Below are 25713 nucleotides of genomic sequence, written 5' to 3'. Positions count from 1 at the left end.
AGAAATCAATAGTCACAAAATATAATTAACATTGCACATGTAATTACATTAATAATTCGAGATTAATACGTTACGAATATTATAAATTTTTCATATTTATTAAATTTAATGTATAAATAGCGATTTTTATCCAAATTTTTATTCATATATTTTATAATAATACTTTATCATAGATAATTGCTCATATTTATATTTTCTTCAAGTTAATGTTTTCTTATAAAGCTGGCCAATTAGAGTTTTAGATAATGAGTTTACCAAGTGCATAAGTTTTACTAACTCAGTACCGTTGATCCCCAGAGGTTCATAATAAGTTTATGTAAAATTGCGAATTTTATGAGGAAAGTTTTCGCCACCGAACAGCATAATTAAAGGCATCTAAATATATCGTTATTCTCTCTTGGCAATATCACATTTCTAGGCTTCTGAAACTTATAATATAATTATTTATTGTATTTTTTGTATACAACAGCTATCTGTATATTCTATTCTTATTTTTTTAGATGGTCACATTTTAAATATTTATTCATATTATTGACATCAATATCTGATACATCAAATTTTCAGCTGTTTCCTTGATTCAATAAAATCCTTATTGTTTAAAAATTTTTGTGATTATATGATAAAATCACCGAAGTAAAAAGAAAAAATTTGTTTAAGCTGATTGACTTTTCACAAAAGCGTGATTATATACGACGCGATTTTCATCGAGATTTAGCTATTGTGATCATGATCGTTTCAAGAAAAATTGTGTCGTCGATATAGAAACGATAGAGATGAAAGACAAACGTCTCTACATAAGGATTGGCCAAGGATAAGCCGGTTAGACGACGGCGAAAAGTGGAGAAAAAGAAGGAGGGAATAATAGAGCCGGGCATTATCGCAGCATATCTCAATCAACTTTTGCCGCAAAACGTATGAAAAAGAAAGTAGTCCAGAAAAGAGAGACGAGGGAGAGGGAGAGGGAGAGAGAGAGAGAGAGAGAGAGAGAAAGAGAGAGAGAGAGAGAGAGAGAGAGAGAGATAGTCAGTAAGCCGGATTATCCGTCGCAAGATAGATGGGTAGGGTATAATATAGGTGGGTCCGTTTGCGTCTTCACGCAACCGCCTGCATAAATATGCCGAGGCGTTATTCGCGTATGAGAGAGAATATGTATATCTATTCTCTCGTGGTTAACCCCAATGGGACCAAGCCTTCATTTGTAATATGATGGATAAAAAATGAGTCAATTATGTTATTTTGCGGCAAAATGTACTTTCACATTGCGAATGAAAATTGATCCAGCATTACTTTTGTGTATTAAGAATTTAATTATAAGATACATATAAAAAAGACATAATTTATAAATGTTATTAGAAAGATTATAGAGCAAATAATTTAATAAAATGTACACGCGCACACGTGTGTGTATAAAATTGTACTAGATTTGCACATTTTTTATCTCCATTTTATCTAGACTTTTTCGAATAAAATCTAGTATTCTTAAAAGTTTTCTTAAATTTATAAAAATTATTTAAAATTATACTAATTGTACTAATTATACAAAAAGTAATTAAAACTAGCTTAGAATATTTTATTAATAAGTAGGACAAAAAAATACATTTTTTTAAATTAAACTACGGTACATGCTCAGAAAAATATAAAATGCAGTTTTCCATGTAGAATTTCTGCATATTGCAGTATACGAAAATTAGGTCATTTTCTTGTTTTGTTATCCTGCATATAATTTATCGATAATCTCGGCACATAGCGTCGGTCAAATATTTACAATAACCCGACGTTGTGAATAACTTGCGAGATCTGATTTGGTTCTCACAGAAGTAGAAGCGGAATATCTTCTATCTTCGACAAAAATTTCCAGTCCATGAACTGACGAATAAATCATTTGTTTGAGCTTATCGAATACTGCTTCACATGCTCATATCGTGAAATACATTTGTTAGAGAGAGAAACCGTAACATTAACTTCCAGGCTTTTCTCCTTAAAGCCGGATTTAGCCAATGCATTTGGCGATCCGAATGATGCGCGCTTGAGAGCTCTTTCGCGGCAGCTTGGCTACTCTCTCTCTTTTTTGTGTGTTATAATAATAAAATAATAATTATAAAATTATTATGATAATAATTATATAATTATTATGGCAATAATTATAAAATTATTACTGTGTATCATAGAAAAGGATGGGTTACATTATATGATATCGATTGCACTATGATTTTCTTGTAACTGGTTGTTAGTAATATTTAAGATGTTGTAATAATCGCGTTTCATTCAGGTATGTAGGAATATCAAAGATGTTTATGCGGAACTTAATCGATACAGTAAGCCGAGATTGCTGCAGCGGATTTAACTTTATGTCACATCATATGAAGCTTATTAGAATCTTGTACAAGAAAATAATATGCAAAATCTTGTAACTAAAACAGGCATTTTCTTTGTAGTTTGTATTTCTGAAAATAATTTGTATAAACGATAAACATAAAATGTTAATATGGTGTCCTATTTGATAATACTGATTTTATTGTATTCAATTTCAATTCTGAGAAGGCAATTGAAAATAGCCAATGTGTGAATTTTTAATCGTGATTTTGTTTATGACAAAGAATTTCATAATGATTTTTAATTATATACGGTTAATTTAATTTATATTTTGAAATAAAAGAAACGTGAGAGAGAATACTATTAGAGCTTGTGACATTTCGCAGTGTATAATTTTGGATGTAAGGGCAAACAGTTGCGATATATAATACGGCCCATTTGTTACGCACGACAAAAACAATGGCGCTATCACCATCGCCGCTTGAATAAATAATCGCGCTTTCAGTCCGTGAATTCTACTACCGCGAAATTGAATGGTTTCATTAATGAGCACCTAAACGAAACAATAGACTTTATCTTTGTATACATTGTGTAAAAGGATTTTTGGTTAGTTGCATCGAAAACTTCATCAAATTCTCGTTAATGAATATTAAATTAATGAATATTAAATTAATGATGAGTTAGTTTTTAATGATTTGGTAAAAAAGGTAAATTTATCGTTAATTTTAACGAGAGTTGGTGATAGAAATTGCAAATTCTTGATAAAGATTGAGGAAAATTTTGAGAATGATATAAAGTCACAAAAAAGTAATTTTTCTATGAAACAAAAAAAATGTAAACTTTATATATATAGTATATACACATATAATAGATGTGTGTGTGGATCTCATATCTTATTAAATAAAAATATATTATCGATGACACTATCTGTATCATTAATTTGTGTACAGAAATGTTCAAAAGAAAATTAACGTCTAGAAAATTTCAATATTTTTCTCTCTGTTTCTCCCTCTCTCTCTCTCTTTCTCTCTCTCTCTCTCTCCTTCTCTTTTTCAATGCTTTTCGTTTTATGGTAGCTACATATAGATTTTTCGTTTGGAGTATCTGGTATCTTGACTTCGACAGTTTCTATATATGAAACGAAAATAGAATAAGTCATACACCTTTTATGATCCCAGAAAGACTGTTGCTGAAAATAAGACAATAATGTTTATTACGTAGACCAGTGTTTCGACAGGATTTAGAATGGATGATGTATTTTTTTTTATTACACGTCGAAGGATGTACAGAGTCGTGAAATAGATTGCAAGAATGTGTATGTGTGTGGACCCCTCGAAATAAATATATACTCAAAATATAATCGATTGTTTATTTTTAATTAATATGAATAATAAAACGTATTATATATTATATATAAGAATTTTTAACTCTATGCAAAGACAGATAAGATTTTTTCACAATTTTTTTTTTATTAGCATAGATTATGAGATCATCAGTAAAAAATTTACTTTTATGAAAAAATTTTAAATATAAAGTAAAGTAATTTGTACTCTATTAATCAGTTTCCTTCGCCTGATTAAAACATTCGGTTTTTACTTTATTTCCGTTCCATCTCTAATTTATTTATATATATAAAAATCTTCTGAACATTATCTTTCATAATTTTCACACAAAAATTCTTATAGCTATTATAGCTAATTTTTTGTATTATTATTTCAATTAATATAATCTTTCACATATAACAAAATTATTTATTTTTTTATAAAACATAATTACAACTGCGACGTAAATATAGTTAATTTAGATTTTCACATTATTTGTAAAAAATCAGTATATATGTGTAATATATATAATATTATATTACAGTATTATTCATGTTCGAACAAAAACGTAACATTTATTATTCAATAATATCATTTTCAGCAATATATTTTATCAGAAATCATAATCTCCATTTTTATCGAAAATTTGATCTATCTTTTTTCCATCACAACAAAAGTAAAAAATAAAATCTAATTAAATACATATCAAAAATTTTCCCTATATTTTTTGTTCATATACATATTATAAAATATTTCAATATATTATAAAAGATTTCGAAAAATACAGATTGTATCGATAATATATACGCACTGTATTTTATTGCTATTGCATTAAATATTTTGATAATATCAAAAAATTTGAGCATTATATGTAAAATATGAAAGAAAGTCTAATATCGCTTCATTACGTTTCTGAACCGTAAAAGTAAAATATGTTGAGTCAGTTTTCCCTTAAAAGTATATAAAACTAAAAAATAAGAAAGAAAAATATATACGAAAAGTATATAAAAAAGAAAAATATATACAATACATACATCTATAAGGTACAAGTATTATAAAATATAATTCATTTCTTTATGATAGATGTATCAGATTTATTTTCTTTCTGCCCTATAAAGAAATTATTTTTTTTTAATATTATAATATTCCTACAATGATTTATATATTTATTTTTATATCGATCTCTCAAATTTATATTTTTTATTCATCAATGTTAAAATTGATGGTTATAAAATTATTTCTCTTTTTACCTCCGAAATACTGTTACGGATTGACCTAATGTAAACTAAACGGATCAACTGCCGGAAAAGCCGGCGTCGAGTCGCGTCGCGTGGACCAAGTGAATTTCTAGCATGATGTCTGATGCCATTTCGGATAATCCCGAAAGCTGGAATAAAATACAGCTTCAGGATATTCGCGTTGTGTTGAAAATCCTACTTAATATGAAAAGGTTGCAAAAGGTATTTCGTTATTCATTTTCTGATTTTTTTCCGATTTTTATTAGTAATGACAAGTTGATGAACGGCAAGACAAAATAAATGTATACCGACGTGACATATGGTATAAAGTAGATTTCTGTGTTGAACGACATTTTTTAATGCATATAAGTCGTCACCAAAGAAAAGGAATAAGACGCTTGCGAACATCTTTCATTCTACTGAAGAAAGCGTGAAATGAATAAACGTCTATATATTTCGTGGCGTGAATAATGCGCATTTGCTCTTTTCTGCACGAGAGATTACAATATCACGAAATCGTGTGAATACAAGATGTCAATGTGCAATGTCAAGAATCTATGAGTTGCATATTTCCGCAATACTTATGTGTATTCATGTGTTATGAGAAATATACGTTTAAATATATTGATCTTTTTAAGAGATACTTCTAAAAAAATTTAGTAAAGTATTTTTAAATCGAAACGACCAATGCTATTTTTCTACTTTTATGTCACAAAATCATTATTTCGTAAATAAGTATAATAAAAAATATATAATATTGCGAATTATATTGTGTTTTTAAAAGAAAAAGTATATACGCTATTTTTATCAAATGTAATGTATTATATTAATATGTAATAATACAATAAAGAAAATCAAAAGCCATAATGTTCAACAGTATATTTACACAAGTCAAACTAAAGCGTGCAAAATATTCAAACCACATTCGCTATGATCGATAGGGTGGTTTACTATCGTATACCGCATTAACGTTTAATGGATGCCCATTATATGTCAAGCCTGAATGTGAGAAGTACTCAATAGTCACAGTATATAACCGCGAATATTGTGAAAAACTTGGCGAATGCGAGCGCTTTGAAGTTACTTATACTGCAGCATATGTTATGAAATTAGCTTTCATATTTGCTCAATATCATTTATTAATTAAAAAATAAATATTTCTCTAAATAAAACATAATATTTTCATATTTCAGATCTTTAGTAATTTGTGAGCTCTGTAAATATTATTGATTATGATATTATTGGATATTACACGCACGAGTTGCATCGTTTAATCAGTGATTTGTTAAGTACCTGATGATCCTTCGAACTGTTTAATTGTTTGAAACGTCGAGACTTGAATATTGTTATCGATGACCGGCGCGTGAAAGTTTATGGAAACAAGAATGCTAATGAATGAGGTAAATGGTGTGTAATTAAATTTTGAATATAATGCCTCATACATGCATTACACTTTGCTACGTCGTACTACGTCGATCATTTTCAAACTTGTTTCTGCTTCGTGTGCTCGAATGCAAAACATGTTACGGTATTCAACAGTTTCCACAATGCAACTACGTGCACAAGTCAAACGCATCGATTGTGCTCTTTGACAAACAAAAGAATCATCAAGCAATGAATAGATTGGCGCATATATTTGTTTTCCATTCAGTCGATGATACCACTGTACCCCATGCGTGCAATTGTTACTTCGACGCTGTGCTTTTAACCAAGACATATGCACGACACAATATAATAGTCATAAAAATTTCACCACATGAATTCTTGTAGGTCGATGATACAGTGATTGATACAGATATTGTTCCGACATATACCACACAATAAATTGATTTTAGTGAAACTAGAGAGAAAGAGAGAGAGAGATGAAAGAAGAAAGAAGATGAAAAAAGTATTGTTTACGTTTCTATATGAATGAGAATATTAACATTATATAAAAAATATGTAAAAAAGTGAAAAACCTAATTAGTTCACATGATATAACTTGATTATATTATATATTTATAATAAAAAAATTTCAATTGATAATAAAAAGATGTAATAATTTAGAAATTATTTTATATTGGTAATATATTGCATGTTATGTGCATATATATAAGAAAAGGAAATTTTTTTAATATCTTTAAAAATAAAAAAAGACATTTTTTTATATAAATTAAATAAAGAAAGAAATGGCCAATAAAAGCTAGATACTAATAAGTCGTAATCTGAGGACACATTTATTTATTATTGCATATTTAAAGAACATGTCAAATACATATGTTTTCGTTCTGACTTCAGACCATATTCAGTAAGAACATGTCAATATTAAATAATATCAGAGATAGTAAAAATGTCAATAACAAATAATGTTAGATAAAGGAAAAATTAAAAGCTTAAATGCAATTCTTTTAACATTATATAGTATTGACATTTTTTACTGAAAATTGTCTGAAAAACAATCGTAATGTGTATATACATATTTAACATACATACGTTCTTTTATAAATGATAAATTTTATAAGAATATATAAATTTTATGATAATAAATAAATTGTGTGCCATCTCACGACAACGTTTAACTTTTATTAGCTACTTATTTCTTTATATTTAATACTTTTAAACATTTCTCAAACACATTTTAAAACTATTTTAACTAACTTTTGAAAAACTTTTGAAGACAAAGTAAAAACTTAAAAAGTACTTTTTTATTAAAAAAATATATTTAATTATAATTGACAAAGAAAAGGAGATCTTATATATTTAATCTTAGAGATACTTAACAATTTATTAGCACAAAAATTGTGAATAAATGTTCGTTTCTTCGACAATTAATTATCCGGCACTGGCATCAAGCGATAAATATCCGACTAACAAATTAGATTCAGTCGCTCGGAGTGTTCGGAAAACGGTTAGCGATTCTTATAAGATCGAAAACTTTAAGTTTGCTCTCGCCTTAACTCTCCTTATCTCGCCTTTGGTTTCTATTCTGCCAAGAAACGAGGATTTTCTGGATTCCCGACGCGTTTTTCAGTCACATCCATTCGATTAATCCTTGGCGGACCGGCAGTGAGAGCAATGTTAAATCGCTTTAAATTGCTACGAATTACCTCGACCGGCAGTTCTAACGATCTACTTTCTATCCTCCCTCCTTGCATTCCATTCTCTTGCGAGCCATCGTCTTATCGAATTTGAAAGCAACATCTATTCTAGTTATTATTCCGACACTACGTGACAGATAGTGAATTTAAAGCAACCATTACATGTGGTAAAGGAAGAAAACGTGACAACTAGAAGAAGAGGAATATGTGATTTTTATCGGCGAACACTATATAAGTCACGGATTTATACAACAAATTGTGCTATCCTTTATTTCTATTTCTATTATTCAGATTTAATAAAAAAAGTAAAAGAATGTCGAATTTAAGTATTTTTTTTTTGCATAAGATATTTAGTCAGAATCATATTGCTGATTAAAATGGGAAAATTTGTTGATTATTAAAATAAAAAGTAATAAAAATTGTAAAAACATATCAAAATGTGTAAAAATTGTAAAACAAAATATTTGTTTAAAAAATTCATCTTCCCTTATTGTATATATTCAGACGAATAAAATAATGTCACGTATTTTTTGAATTACGTTATTTTACGTTATAATAGAATTTCTATTTTTCGATATATGTTTTATACGTGCGTATTTGTTTGCGCGCGCGTTTTCCTAAATATTATATAATCCTGAATATTATATACGAACAAGATGAAAAGGGCGAGAACATAAAGAACATAAGCGAGGCTTTTTATATGAGGCTTCTGGATTCCATAATTCCAATTATATGAAATATATATATATAAAGCTTTAAAGAGAAATTCTAAGAAATATTCACATATTTATCAAAATAAATAGAAGATAAAAAGTAAAAGTTAACTTACCAGCCGATGCATAACCATTGCATTCCCGCCGACTGCTTCATTGTTGCAGACATGCACTTGTACAGTCACAGATCGACAGAGACGCGGCTGCAATCCGTTAATGTTAATTAACGCGATAATCGCTCGTCATTTCGTATGACACTCCCGACATTTATCACACGCGCGATGCACAAATGACGAGTGAATGCACTAGATGCATAACGCGATATTGGCGACTTGAATATGGAGTGGATACTACGTAACGTCACAAATGCTTCGTAATGCCAAATGAATATAACCGTTTATCCGCGAAAAATTCAAAGTGTCGCGCGACGAAATTCAACATGTAACGCGAGAGCTCTCAATCGCGAACTGTCACCTAATAACTATATTATACTTTAATCCATAAAATCTATTCAACATTTCTGGTGTGTCTCAAATAAACGGGTAATTGCGGAAAATTATATTTAATCGATTATCGAATTTTATGTTACCGTAAATTGCTTGCGTGGAAGTCGAGTCGAGTGAGGAACATCTCGTGACAAATGAAACGAAATTATGAATATTGAGAAACGATCTACGACGTTATTTTGCGCGCTATATTACTCCGCACACACTTGGTTTGTTATCGACAGGCAGGTATGCGAGAGACAGAACGCGTTCGTTATTGTTTGTTTTGATTTGCGCGCTCCCCCTCCATTGACGCTCGGTACTACGCGATCTTCTCGACAGTTCAAGAAATTACTGCGCGTTGTTCGCGTGCTTTCTTAGGCTAATATTACATTTGTCGTACGACAAATCTTTTAAGCACATTGATTGGCTGCGAGATAATAATTTTTTGATTCTTCAGAAACTTTCTATTCTGCAGCCAATTAATATGTTTAAAAAATTTGTCGTACGACAAATGTAACATTAGCCTTTACGGTGGTTAGTGTTGTGCGCGATTGTGTGTACGTCGAAAGCACCGAATCGAACGATTATTGTGTTAATTACGCCGCGATCAATCATCTCTTTTGACATTTGTAATTATTCTACGTCGCAAAACGTATATGTGTCACTCGGATCGACTCGACATCCGTATCTTTCTTATACATAACCTTCTTATACGTAACTTTCGTTATAGGTTAGGTTAGGTACCGGTCGCGTAAATAACTTCACAATTATTTGCTCTTTCAAAATGTATTGATTATCGAAAATGTCAAGTATATTTTCGGATTAAATATACGCAGTGGATAATTAGTTTTCTTATCTTATAGATTCGCGATCGAAAGCTCATCATGAGATACGTAAAATTGTCGTCGAATGTTAGCAGTGTGTAAATTGTCGGACGCTCGTCGACTTTCGCGTTTAATTTTATTTATTCACTCATCGTTAGTGCTTCGTGTGTGTGATAAATGTCGGGGGTGTATGAAATGACGGGCGATCGCATCATGTTAATTAGCATTAGCAGGATCGTAATTAATTAGCCGCGTTCTCTCCATCGATCTGTGTCTGTATAATCGTGTGCCTGCAACAATGGATAAGTCGGCGAGGATGTAATGAGGTGCATCGGTTGGTAAGTGAATCTTTTTTGCTATATTTACACGTAATTAGTTACTTATTTTAATATATGATAATTTTTTTAAATATAGATATTTGTATAAAAAAATATATGTATGTTTTGAATTGTAAAATCTAAAAATTTAGATCGAAAATCTCGCCTTTTTGTCTTTTTACTTGTGTTAAAGTATCGCGATACTCGTCGTGTTTATAATATATATGTTTAATTTTTATACGTATTCCGGCGAGATAATAGACATCGATAATACATCGGTTGATGAGTGAATTTATTTATTGTAATTCCGTGACACACTTTTGTAAATATATGTGACTTGATTTCTCCCCTGTGGGTTTTTAATATCTATATTTATCAAAATACCTCGTTATACGACTTCACGTCGATCATTTTGACGTTTGTATGACACGTGCTATTCACGACAAATTGTGGGTATGGTATATGACGATATTTTTATAATCTATATTCGTACAGAGAGCTATCATATGTTTTACGTTCACATGTTTGAAATCACCTTCTTTATACACAGAGCTATATACCCAAGTTTTCTTTCTTGCAAGTATTAAGTATATAAATATGCAGATTTGTAAAATTTTTTCTGCATTATATTTTTAATCACAATATTCGAATATTTTCGATAATTTTTTATTAATATGAACACACATATTTTAACAAAGGAAATGCATTTACAAATATGTTCTCAACAATTAATAAATAATATATTTTTATTTCTCTTGTTATATAAATTATATTGAACTAAGAATTAAACTTAATATTATAAACACATTCGAAAAATATTAATCATATAGATTTGTTGTATAACATCAACAATCATTAAATTGCAATTTGGCAATTCGTTTATCCCTTTTGGCTTTTTATTTTTATTTGTGAAAATTTGAAGTTAATGATTGTTTATTACACAATATTATTGCAAGAGTAAAATATTGAAGTAATTAATAACATTGCATACAAAGCGTGCTTAACATTTTGCAATGTCTCTGCAGTGAATTACCAGGAACGCGAAAAAAATAATTAAACGCGGGCATGCTTGCTGCTTAGCATTTAAATAGTTTGTACGCGTTGCATTGCGGTATTCAAATTTGGAATGTGAGTTTGCAATTTCATTTAGTCTCGTTGCAAATGACGTGATAGTATGTTTGTACATATGTAATTTGTTTTTTTTCCTACGTATTTCATCAATTACGCATTTTACTGAGACAATTCGATTTATTAGATTTACTACAGACATACATATATTTGCATTCGGTATTCTTATCATTAGATTAGTTGTTGCGGAATTGTGTAAAATCAAATATACGCATATACAGAGTTCTATTCAGTTAAACATTTCGGTTTCGAAGCTCTAATTATATCTTAACTAATCTGTTTGCGTTCAAAAGTTAGCTGTATCAAATGTTATTAGACTCTAGTAACTATATCACATATCAACGCGTCGTGCATTTGCAATTTCGTCGCAATAATCATAAATAATAATATAACTAGTAATATAATTTGCAATAATTGTAATAAAATCCCTAAGAAAAGAAAATAACACGTATAATTTATTTATTAACTCGGTTTTAAATCAAGCTTTAAAATCAGCAAAAATAAAACTTTTAATCAGCTTTATATAGCAGCTTAAATCGTAAAAATAAAGTCATAATCTGAGATATTGTGGGAAGAAGAGGAGGAGGATGATGTAGTCTGGTAGCGAAATATCTGTTTTGGAAACAATATAGTCTTTTTCATACTTTATTAATTTCTGCCGTTCAAGAAAGCTATTTATTTTCGTTTTACGAAGCAAATGCGGGGAATTTTCCGAAGAATTTTTCGATATTTTCTTAAAATGGCTGTACTTTCGCGTTGAAAATGAGACGCGTATGCAGGCATGAGAGGCGCCTACGATCGCGTACGATTTGAGCTGCTGTATAAAGTGATTTGTACCAGCTGCCGCTGCGGAAAATACGCGCAGTAAATGTCACGACGGGAATCCGGTATAGAATCGAAACGCGCGCCTGCTGCAGGTCTGCGAACAAATAATAATCGAGCCGAACGGCATGCCGATTTTGACGCAGAAAATTTCAACTGTTATAAGCGGATTGCATATCGTATTACAACATCGAATGTGCGCAAATATGTGCGAAAATAATTGCTTCAAGTAGAGTGAAAATCTCTGAATATTTCTACATATCCAAGTTGTAATTTAATTATTGATGAAAGATTTTAATAATTAAAAACTTGCAGATCAACTCTCTTTTTTCTCTTTTTGATTGAATCACAAATATTTTTAATGAAAAACTGTTAAAATTAGATAAACATATTATAAAATAAAAATAATAGAATAATTATAGATTGATTATATATTCAATTTAAAATATTTATTTTACGAATTTATCAAATAAATTTTACAATTTTGTTATGTAATAAAAGTAATTCTTCTGATAATTAATTTAGATTATGTAAGAAGGATATAAAACAAGAAGCGTACACTTCGAATACATACTCTTTTGAGGATGATCCGTGATATTGACAAGTAAATTGATGAGTATCGGCAATTACGTATACAGTAGAATGCCTGTTCAAGACTGGTTTCGCTCGGGAAGAACGCGTCATTAACATTTCCTGATCGTTATCGATCGCTAAATGCGAATCGTTTGTATGCTGCATATTATGCTTTCACATACGTGATATAAAATAAGCACCCGTTGATTTCCGATCGACAATCAGATGTCAACGTCACGCATTTCGCGTCATGTTTTGAAAAATAATATTGGGTGCGGTAATGTGGTTTCTACAAAGCGCGTGCGGGAGGAGAAGAGAGGCTTGCAAATTTCAGTCAGCTTTTCGCGATGCATATATGCAGATCTGTTTGCGCATGTGGCTATTTATTCTGAGACTATAACGAGTTAATTCAGAAAAAATATGAATATTTTTGAATTTTCCAAACAAAATCAATCGTTTATGCTAATATAAATATCGCTTGATTATAAAAATATTCTGGAAATTGGCGAGCTATATATTCATCAATGGCGGGCCAATGCGTATCTTGTTCTACTTGATACAATCTGCGTGTTGCATAAATTTTTTGATACAGACTGAATATTTCAAGATTACAATTTCCTTGGAAATTGCATTAAATTAGAAATTAAAAAGTCGCCATATTTATATAGAATTATTATATTATTTAATTTCAATTTTTATTTAATTTAATAATTATATATTATATTTTCAAATATGTTTTTCTTAATGCAAAAACGAAGAATCTTGCTTGTTAGCATATTATTCATCAGATTACATCGCTTATCGTCGCTTGAAACATAATCTATACGTGAAGAAGCAAATTCTCTTGTCTTGGGGAATTACATGTCGCATTGATGGTGCTAGTTTGCAGTAGACATAGCGGCAAGATAATAGGATGGGAGTGTAGACTAATACGTATCTGTCTCTGCGACATTATCAGAATCATCATTATGAAGGATTTAGCAAGATTATAACGTATATTTCGTCAATCCTAACCATCTTCAAAAAATAATTTTAAAGGAATACGTCTCAAAAATAAATCATATCTATCTCTAAATATCAAATTAATTTAAAATTAATATATAAAAGTGTCGATCATTATTAGTTATTAATTAAGAGAATATAATACTAACAAAAATATTTCTTTAAAATACATTTTAAATTATGAATAATTATAAGTATATTTTGATCAAAATATAAGTATATTTTGATACAGACACATACACACACATACATACTAAATATGAAAAATATTGCTGAAGATAAATAAATTTGCAATTACACAATATTGGTTTACTATTTTAAATCTGTATGTAAAATGATGTAAACTGTACAACTGCTTCAATACTTTTAAATATTATTCATAGTAACAATAGTTCAGATAATAGAGCGTGATCGATCTTAGAAAGAAGCTTTTTATGTTGCGAACCCGAAAAAGAATGAGTGCACATCAATTTCCCAACTTAAATGAAATAAGAAATTGATGGATGATGGAAGCGCTACTGTTCAATTGGTGTCAGGATTCACTGGATAAATTCTTTTCGCCTTTAGAAAGTTCATTTTCTTTATAATTTTAATTTGTTGCAAAACTTAATTGCATTGTAACACGATATAGGTGAATTATGATTTGAATAATAAATATTTAATTGTATTTTCGATTCTCAATTAAAATGATAAGAATATAACGAAAAAATTTATTTATATCTTTAACATATTCATATAAATTATTTTAAAAATAATTTTTATATATATAATTTATAATTTATATAATGTATACGATTGATAATTTGAAAAGTGATTCATTCAAAAACGTTTTAAAAAACTTTTTGAGATTTTTATATAGTTAAATAAAACATTTAAATCAGTTAATTAAAAAATCGAGTTAAATTTGAGAGAATTATAATTTTTTTTGACCGTTTTATGACGATCGAAAAATGTTTTTACATTTCGTCCCATTTCATTTTGAACGGAACGATATTATTATAATTTATTGTTATTTTATTTTCGATTTAATTATTTTAACTGATACTTTTATTGATAATATTTAAAATTGATATTCTCACGTAATTAGCCATTGTTTGTCGTCTCGTCTCGAGGTGCGAGATAGCTGTTGCATGTTACGAGGGCACTTTTTACACGTCTCACCTGTTCCTCTGTTACGAAGAGGACAAGGAAAAGAAAGTCACTTGTTCGAGGACTCTCTTCATCGAGCAGAGCAGCTTTCTTATTCAACGCGCGCGCGTGTGGCCGTGTCTTCGACACGAGCAGGTCGGGCTTGCCTCGTCTAACGAGACGTACATAATGTACCAACTTCGTCTGTCTTTGCAAACGGGTTCAACGGGTTCGCGCGCCGCGCTTAAGGAAGGATGAAGAGAATGAATTACGAGTGACACTCGGGAAATATGACGGTCCTTGCGCCACCAGACTCCGGGTAACTTTGCCCTGTCGTTGAGAAGGAAGAACGAACCAGATTGCGCCGCAGCGGCGAACTTACGAGCGAAGACGGAACGGCGGACGCGAGTTCTGTGGTGTGACTTGATTATTATTTCGGAAACGTCGCAGTCTCTACAGAAGGTACGCTTTCTCGTTCGTCTTCACACTAGATTTCCATGACAAATTGCGTTATCTTTGGGAGATATTATAAACAGCTACCACACGCAATATCTTTCTATTATATATTTGGAGTAAAAATGTAAGAATATTTTCATATTTTTGGTATGTTTTCTGAAAAATAATTTCATGGGATAATTATTTTAACAAGATAATTATTGGTCGAACAATTTCACTCGATAATATATGTCTTAAATATTCTAGAAAAATCGTATTGTTCCACGCATTTAATTTAAAGTAATTTCAAAGGACGTTTTATAATTCTTGGTCACATATAAATTAGATCTTTTCTTGCAAAAATTGCCCAGAACTAATCACAGAGAGGTGGTTTCACAGCGAGTTTTACTTGTGCCAATCCAACCATCCAGTCATTCATTTTGTCTAGTGCTTTAAGCTTTACTTATTCTGTAGCGTTTAGCTGTATTACTCGTTTTGCTGTAATGAATTATAGTTAATTTCATCATTAAATTAGCAAAAAATTCGTTCATAAAGCGTCTTCTCATACTTGCAGTTTGCAGTTTAAATATATGTTTTTTAATAATTGAGCAATTTTTATATTTATATTATAAGAAAAAGTTTTATATATATATATATAGCGGATAAAGCCTCTCTCATAAATATTTTTTATAAAATAATTTAATATTTTAAACAAAAGAATTTTTTCATAAAAATAGCAAACAGAATGAGAAAGTTCATGAATGCATAATATGAGGTATCATGAATTATTGAATTGAATGTCAATATGCGTAACAATATGAATCGATTGAGAATCGTGTGAACGGTCATTAATTTTTTATAGTTTATAGACAATAAATAAAAATGACTTAAAACTCAAAGTCATCTCTTCATACCTGCAGTTTTTATCTCAAATAACATAATATTATATATGCGAAACTGACATATCATTTCGTGTAAATTCATAAATAATTTAACAATTCTATTTTTATGTCATAGTTTTTTATAGTTTTTGATATTTAAAATAAATAATTTTGCCTGTTAAATCAAAAAAGAATTTCTCAAGCCAAAGACTTTATTCACAGTATCTCATTTTGTTTTGCGAGATTTCCCTTATTACTTTACGTCTGATTTTCAAAGATTTGTAGCTTTACATAAGTTTTAGAAAAAATTCTCTCTACCTTTTAAAAACAAAAAACATCGAATTTCGATAATACTTGTGGGTATTTTAATTTTTTAATTTTTGATTTTTCATCGTTATATTTTTTTCTCTTTTTTCAATGCAGAAAATAATTATCAATATCAAGAAATATAATTTAAATTAATATATATCACATATATCATTAATACCTGAACAAAGCTATTGCGAAAAAATTCAAAATTACGATTATCTATCGTAAGGTAAATGTTTGGGAGAAAATTACGTCATTGTTTGTTACATCGTTATTCTGGTTGAAATAAACATTGAAATGCACATCGACGGCTAACGGGTGCTAAAACGGGGTAGCAGAGCGAGCGGCGTGGAAAGTCGTGATTCATAGAAGTGTAATATATGAACTTTATGTACTGGAAGCTGCCGCGGATTACAAATTGCACGACATTAGTCGGAGGATTTATGCATTTCGAGGCTGGGGAAAGGGCGGGTCAAACTTGGCGTACTCGTTTAATGTACCGTCGCGCTAGTTATAAGTCGAATGCAGGTAAACGGGAAATTTCTCGCCATAGATTTCGATCCACGCCATTACAACGCAAGAGAAGACAGACGCGTTTGCATAACATTGTCGTAATTAACTTCTTGATTGCTCGGTCGCTTCAATTCCAAAAGGGTCGCCTCCATTTGTGCGCCTTAGTTTACTCGAGGAAGTCAGCCCGCATTAATTTACCTTTCTATAGATATCGGGAAATTCTGAGGGCACGAAACGGCCTTATACCTCGAACATGAGTTTCAGAAGTAAATTTTAAGAGACGTCTGATTTTGAGTTAATGTGATATTTTTTGATAATAAAATTGATATTAATTATATTTTAATAATATTATTGTATTTATGAAATATAATTATCACTTTTAAATCTTTTTTATTTGAAGATATTCAAGGAAAGAATTATTCAAATTTAGGAAAAGGCATATTTTTGAATTATTCTATCGTAATTTAACGATAGATTATACGATCGAATAAATGGAACCATATCGGATTGCGTTTGTGCCAACAAGAGTTGTAAGACAATAATTTATCGCTCGATTTTTGGACTTTCGCATAATCGTCGTACGAAAATTTATTACGGCACGCGATAAGACGGTGGGAATATAGTGGCGTAAAATTGGTGCATCCGTGTTAAAAGCTTTGCTTCTGTGTATCTCACGACTTAAACGAATATTCTCGATATCACCAATATCGGGAATAAAAGCGTTTGCATTAAAATTGTCGTGAACATAAATGATTAAAAATGATATCCCTATAATATACGTCACATTTTATGAAATCTAATATCATACTATCTCCAATATCGTCTATGATATCGCGTTTTTCACTCGAGAAACCATTAGAATTTCAATATTGGATATATAATTGATATAGTAAAACTATATTAAGCGTAGTTAAGATTAGATTGATACCAAGAGAATTTAGTACTTTTTTAAATTTCAAATGTTTTATTTAATAACAATTTAGAATTTTCTTTTACATAAGTATAAATAATTATTTCAAAATAAAATAATATTATACATATGTTTATGCAATGCGCAATATTTAATTCAGAATCCATTTGAATATTAATATAAAATATTAATTATTTAAAGCATTAATTATATAAAATATCTGAAATATTAATCTGTTCATTACATAGTTAAGAATATTTAAAAAATTTGTAATGTTAATTCTACAGATACGCAAACTTACTGTAAAATCACATCGAAGGTGATTTTGCAAAATTTGCTTATTTTCATAAATTGATGCCTCTGGTTCTTTATTCAGCCGTATATGAATCTTTCGCTTTTGTAACGTGTGGGAAGTATGCCAGATAATCTTTTCAGAAGCATTGAGAGACCGATGAAAAATGCATACTGTTCTTCACACTCTAATGCATCGCCTACCGCAATGATTCTTAAATTTGGGTTAAAACGCGCATTAAATCTCGATGTGTTTTCTCTTATATTTATACAGTCACCATAATTTCTTATAATTACCTCGATTTAGTCATGTTTAATATCTTTCTGTGATATTTTTAACAAGCATTAATCAATAATAATTTGTTAGTTTAATTTAATTTATCGATAAGCAAAATTTTAAATCATTTTTTAGCTAATAAGAGACTTAAGCAAAATTAATTAAAATATAATATCTCTTATAAAATATCAACTACATGAGGCACATGTTTATGTAATATATATTTACACGTAGGATGTATTGCTGAATCAGCGAATGGGCTCGTTAATGAGATAGACCAGTTTCCTCGTTGCGTGTTTAGCACTAAATACAGTTTGAATATGAGTTTTGTTTATCTGAAATGAAAATCGCATTCAATTTAAGCACGAGATGAAAATCGTACAATCACATTTAAACTCAAGCATACAGTGCACATATGGACCTATAGTGTTTCGTAAATAAGCTCGGTGTGCTCCAAATCGCGAAATATACCTGTACCCCTTATTCAAATTATCTCATTTGTTTAATTATATTTCTGCAAACGAGATTATTTACATTTATTTTGCGTCTGAATGAGTTTAACGTTGTAATGCTAGGTTGTGATTTAATACACGCACAATCTTATACGAAAATGCGTGAGCGTGTTATCTTATGTCCAGCTCTTTCCACACGATTTGCATTTATGATCCGAATGTGTACACAGTTCGGTACAATTTACATTTCCGTAGATCGTTAAGCTCGTGAAATCTCGCCGTTCTCGCATCTCGCGTCCCACTGCTACCGCAGCCGATTTTCGCTTCCTAGCCAGGCCACGCGGAGAGATTTTAATTGATGTAAGATAATAGCGCGGAATTTGTCGGGAATTCGGCCGGTAGTAAGCGGATTTCTATTTTCGTGCAATTCGCCCAAGCATCTCCATTTTTATGCGCGGCATCTGCAAATTCCCGGCGCGTTTTCCAAAGGTTAAAGAATTTGTTGCCCGGTAATGAATAAGAGAGAAAAAGAGAGAGAGTTTAATCATTTTCTTAAATTTAATTGAGGATTGATTTGCGGAATACGTGAAGAAAAATATGATCGATCAGACTTGTTAGAAAATTTGTTGCAAAATTTGTTTTATTTATTTGTTTTGTTGGCAAATACATTGTTCATTCTTTCCGTGAAAATTCTAAATGGATCTGTGATACTAAAACATTTTCTTTATTATCTAGCGATCAAAATTTCGAGCACGAATGTTTTAGCGCCGGAAATAATTTTTGTTAATTCGCGCGCGAAAAACGCATCAATGTATGATATTCTTGCTAGAAGATTATGAGTTTTGCACTGAACACATTCAACGGTAAAACATATTATTAGGAATGAAAAGACTGGCTAAAAAATGCTAAAAAAACAAAGAATAGAATACATTTTGTCCGATATTAGAAAAATGTGAAATGCATGAAGATACAAACTGCATATGAAGCTGCTTTGCATTTGCGAATGGTTGGCGCAAGAAATATGATGGATATATAATTGCATAAAAAAATCGAATATGGCTATTGCGTGGAAATCCAGTTTGCTAATCGAAACGGGCTTGTCACGATTTTTGGGAGATAATCAATTTTACCTCGTTATATTGACGAACGATAATATCTTTTGTTAGCACATTCAACGTAATTTTATTTAATAATGATGGTATATATTACGTGAATTTATAAAGGCATAGATACATACAGTTTTTATATATAATTATTGATTTATAATACATATATTTGTTGTCATTTATTTATTCAATTATCTTTTTTATAATTTGTAGTGAAAATAATATATGAGTAATAGTAAGATGATTATATGTAACGGAGATGTGATTATATAGCGAAAATTATAAATCTAATAAATTAGTTATTGACAGTTAATTAATAAACTCAGAATACGTAATTACGGGCGCAGCACTTTGCAACTTCGAGAATAATAATTTATTTCTTGCACATTACTGGAAGACATAAAAGGATGGTTGCTAGAAGGAGCGAGAAAGAAATATAATAAGATTTTCTTCGACGGTTTTTGCGGGCTTCTTAATAATTCTTCATCTGCTCGCTGCCTCTCTAGACTTTGAAGTATAAGCGCGAACACCTTTAGTATTCGAGTCGTGAAGTTGATCGAAAAATTTCTCGCGTAGAATAGCATCCGTAACATGAGGCAAGAGGGAGTGCTCGAATATCCTTTATTAAGAACTAATTAGTGATGGCAACTGACATGGGGTGTGAAAGTTATTCAAATTGCACTTATGGTATTGCTACGGCTGTTTGTTAATTAGTGTCGGGACAACAGCTCTTGGTGTTATGTCGACCAAAACTGGGAACTAAACTTCGCTTATTCTCTCTTAAGATGACAAACTATTGCACTATTAAGCAATTTGTTAGGGGAAACGCACTTGCGTTAGCACGCATATTATAATTCGTGATGCATCTGCTTTTATTTAGTTAGTATGATTTTTTTTTTACTTATTTTCTCTTTTAAGAAACCAAATAATGCTAAAACAATTTATATAGAATTTATTGATTTATAATAAAATTGGGAAAATTGTTCGAATCAGTTTTTTTTATTTTTTTATCTTTAAAAGCTTAAATTTTTATAAATCAAAATATGATAACGGGTAATTTAAATTCTTGAGGGTAAAAAACAGCGGTATCTTTTTTTATTAGAAATAAATTACATAATAATTGTAAATTTTATTAGTTCCGTATAATTCTCGATGCGTTAGCTATGTAAACAGATATTAGATCCAACGTTCAACACGGCCCAATTTCCGGCATGAGTGAGGTAATTAAATCGCAAACGATGCGGGATATACGTGTATTTATGCCGTTTACGCGTTACTCATCACTGGACGTACATGTGTTATAGACGGTATGCCGGATATTATAGTCGGTATCGCGATCACACGCATAGTATTCTATTTACGTCGATTGTGAGAAATGAAAGGACAAATAAAATTCAAAGCCGAATCGATATCGATGGTAATGAGTACTACGCAAACGGTCCGTTAATAATTCACGACCGGGTTTTGGCAATTAGTAATGCGACTCGCGGACGGCAGCATTATTTTCTCTCATTCGCGCAACGATCTTCGCTAAATCAGCCGGTGAAATTCAATTATCGCGGTGCGATCCGAGAGGGAGTATAAAACGCCCGGCTATAACGCGACGCTGCATTCTCCGAAGAAGAGAACGAAGCGAAACGTGGAAAAATTTAATGGACGATGTCCGCATATGGAAGTTTTAGAGAAACGCCAAGAGCTTGAGTTCTTGTGATATCGGTGGAACGATAAAATGTCTGTAAAAAGTGCTGCGCCGCGCATGAAAACAGAAAGAAGTCTCCACAGTTTTGTCGGAAAATACTTTTTCAAAAGAGTTTGCATATTTCTAGAATTTTGTCTTTCGTCCCATGTCATTCCGACATAGTTTCTATTTCCAAAAATAAATATTTTTAGAACTAGAAATGACATGGTTTCTATTTCCAAAAATAAATATTTTTAGAAATAGATGTGTAATTAAATTATATATAATTATATATAATTGAATAGAAAAAGAAATTTTTATAGGACAATTAAGCATAAAATTGTTACTATATGTGAAAAGAAAAATATGCACAAAGTTACAATAAATTTGAAAAATAAATCTGACATACACACAAATGTTGGGTATCATGCAAAATTTATTAAGTGATTTTAATTGAATATCTCGAGATATTTTTTTATTTGTATTTTAATGTAATTCAACGCATTTTTATTTTTGCAATGCATTTGTCAATTGATTCTGTTGTAATTAATTTGACTTGCTGCATGTTATTAAAGAATGACATGGACTAAAATTTGATCAACCGATAATTGTAAATGGAACAAACTGCACCACGAATGTATCGAGGGCATGAATATTTTATGTATATGTTCGATATTCGATATAATACGGATGATTATACCCATTTATACATAACATGTTTTAATTAAGGTTTCGCCAGCTTTAATCGGGAACGCAAAATCGCGTCGCACTTCCTGTCCGCGTTTACCATTATTGCGCGCACAAACGGATCGCATTATACATTCTTTCACGGTTCCAGCTATGAGATATTGGGCATTAAAAGTTGCAAATGCATTCCGCCAGCCACGAGAATTATATCGCTGTTTGTTACTTCTTGTATGTTCTCGGTGTGATATATATCTCTCGCTCTCCGCATAATAGCAACGGTAGGGGTGACAAAGGAGTAAGTGAAAGAAGCGAGAAAAGGATAAGCAGCGAGAAATATTTTCTAAGCTAGCTGACGCAGCTATTATCTCCGACTTGCGGGTTTTCATCTTGAAAAATATCACGTCTAAATTCTGGTAGAAATAATAAGAGAAGCTATACAAGATGTTTAATTACTAATTATCTTTTTTAAATCATTATTTTCGTTCGCGAATATTATAAATTTCTTATAATTTTTTTTTTCGTAGTTTAACTAATGATTGTGGAGATGATATTTGATCTGCCTTTAATTTAGTATCAAATCGTAATGATATATTTTAGCTTTATTGATTCAATTAAATTAAATCAAATTAAATCAATCTAGATAATTTGCGTTATATTGATTTTGATATCAGTCTGATTTGTGTGTAATTGAGGGCATAATTAAATTTCAATCTCCAATTACTAAGATAATAAGCTTTGCGAACTACTTAAGTGCAATGATTATTAATAATGGATAAGATATTAATTTTGCAAAATGCTTTCTTTCATTTTCTTAGTATTTTTATTATTTGTTTGTGTGATATTAAAATAATAATAATAATAAATTTTTATTGAGAAATATATATATATATATATATATATATATATATATATTTAATATTAAAGAAAAAGAGAGAGAGAGAAAGAGAAAGAAATGGGGAAAATATGTATCAATAAAACATCTATATTAAATATGAGATACGTTTAGATACGTTTATATGTATTTCTAATTTGACTATTCTATTACAATAACTTTATCCTGATATCACAATCACGCATGGTAACTATCTGCAACAATTAAATGTGATATAGTCACTCTATACGGACTACAAAGTTTTACGATACATTGGCGCAAACCACCTAAATTACATTGCTATATTCGCCAGTTTTCATTTCCATGGATAAATAAGGTTTTCTCATGGGTATTATTTCAGGTTACATTCCCGCGGCTAGTAGTACCAAATTCACTTTGCTCGTTTTTTTTCCGAGAGTGCTCGCTTTCCATAGTCACCGTTAATTCGTTCTAGTGGTTTGTCCGGCGCCGCGAACAACAACGAGGGCCATTTATATATATAAAATTGATTTATTTGTCGGTTAAGCTTTCGATGGTTTCCATTTTACTTATACATATATAGTAAACTATTATAGAAAACCATCTCAACGTGATTGATTGATAGTTTTCCATCGTTTTCCAAGATTGGCAATTATTTCGATTACTTCAAACGTTTTTCTATAAAATCCCAATCAGAGAGAGAAGCAAAAAGAGAGAGAGAGACAGAGGAAAGGGAGGAGAGAATATATTGGAAGCGATCAATATCTGAATTTAGATTGTCGCCTGATACTTTTGTAACTCGATGTTATATACAAACTAGTCTAACTCACACAAATTGGACGCTCGAAAATTGGATACACGCTATAACAACTGACACAATTAATTTATTGATTTTTTGACAGTGTAAAAGTTCGTCGCGATATAGATTTTCGTAGAAAATAAGCTTATTTTCTATAGATTACGACTAAAATATTTTTTCTCTTTTAATTACGTCACGATATATATATAGTGGCTTCTGAAATTCTCTCAAGTTCGACGGTATCTTGAAACTTGGTCGAGATCTCGGAGAGTTTCTCCTGAAACTCTGAACGCCGTGGCGGATTACGTCGGTGATCGTTTCACGATTGTTTCCACGTTAAGCCAGTCCCATCCTGAGAGATCTTAACGTATCCGCTTTAAGATGGACATACTTAGTTATCAGCTACCTACCAACTAACTTGATGCGTGTAGAATGAGACTTTAGTGAACGCAGAAATGTCTACATCCCGCTTCGTTTAGAATGTGCGACCATTCACGAATATGTGAAATAGAAATTTCTGCAATTTCTTGGTATGGAAAATCTATTAAAATGTTTCTTGAATTAAATTGAAACAGAAAATATTTATGCTTTGTGTTACAGAGTTTATAATATGTAATATATACAATGCTGTAAAAAAAATTGATGGCATAAGACAAATGACTAGTGATATATGTTTCTATGCCATTTCACAATTCAAATCTATTGTCGAAGCAATTGCAAAAATGCCATTTTCTCGCACTCAAATTTTTTGTTATTAGAATACAATTAATTTATTTCAAGTTTAAAAAAGATTAAAAAGAAAACTTTTTTGTTTTTCCAGGACTTTAAATAATTTGCTAAAATTCTTTAATATTTAATTCTAGATATTAAAGAGATTATCTTATAATAATCTATAATTTGCGATAAAATTCTATCTATAATTTTATTTATGTATCGTATAATTCAATAAGCATTTAAAGATATATAAGATATATGTATCTTTAAATGTTTATTGTATTATACGATATATAAAATACGATATATATATATTTTTTCTTAATTTTATCGCAAATTATAGATTATCTAAAGCAGATTTTTTAAAAGAAATGCAATAAAAATAATGTCTATAATAAAAACATTAATGAAAAATATAGACAACAAATTCGAAGTTTATGGAATATGATCTTGAAAATTGCAATCTTTTATCTCTTTCAAAAATCTAACAAAGCATGTACGATATAAAATCTCCCGGGGCGAAATGCTATACTCGGGGACACCTACATCGTCCTGGCGGATGGCGGCTTTATCGCCCGCTTTGCTTTCGAGACGTTGCTCTGAGTTTCAGGATGTGCCTTGCTATACTCCGCCACGTTTTTCGACTAATAAGATTTCATGACGTATGTCACGCGTCGTCTAAACGAGCATAATCCTTCATCCTATACACATACGCGATATACACGTACTCGTGGGAGGATTTCGAAGCACATATATATATACGTATTTTTATCTCGTCCTTTGGCATTGTTAAACGACGCATTTATGTATTCAATTCAAGATGTTTTTATTCCTTCTTTAAAGCGATCAAACGTGCTAAAAATTTT

General features: G+C 30.5%; 1 protein-coding gene and 1 long non-coding RNA gene across 17 annotated transcripts in view; one reads left to right on the top strand and one right to left on the bottom strand.

The window, feature by feature from the left end:
• The window catches only part of Neto (Neuropilin and tolloid-like), a 110684-nt gene that overhangs the window by 62237 nt on the left and 22734 nt on the right, over positions 1-25713 (bottom strand). The window lies entirely within an intron of this gene.
• The window catches only part of LOC145975877 (uncharacterized), a 277761-nt gene continuing 261556 nt past the window's right edge, over positions 9509-25713 (top strand). For 8 of the 10 annotated variants that reach the window (XR_014440114.1, XR_014440110.1, XR_014440109.1 and 5 more), the window contains exon 1: positions 9509-10313. This is a non-coding gene — a long non-coding RNA (uncharacterized LOC145975877). Of the gene's footprint in view, positions 10314-12767; positions 12966-13603; positions 13669-14904; positions 15408-25713 lie in introns of those variants that run through there. The other 2 variants (XR_014440116.1, XR_014440115.1) reach the window with 2 other exon arrangements.

The sequence above is a fragment of the Camponotus vicinus genome, unplaced genomic scaffold (assembly GCF_025532165.1).
Source record: "Camponotus vicinus isolate PSW18456_S1 unplaced genomic scaffold, iyCamVici1.0 SCAF_8, whole genome shotgun sequence".
NCBI classification, from domain to species: domain Eukaryota; kingdom Metazoa; phylum Arthropoda; class Insecta; order Hymenoptera; family Formicidae; genus Camponotus; species Camponotus vicinus.
This window is presented reverse-complemented; position numbering and strand designations above follow the sequence as displayed.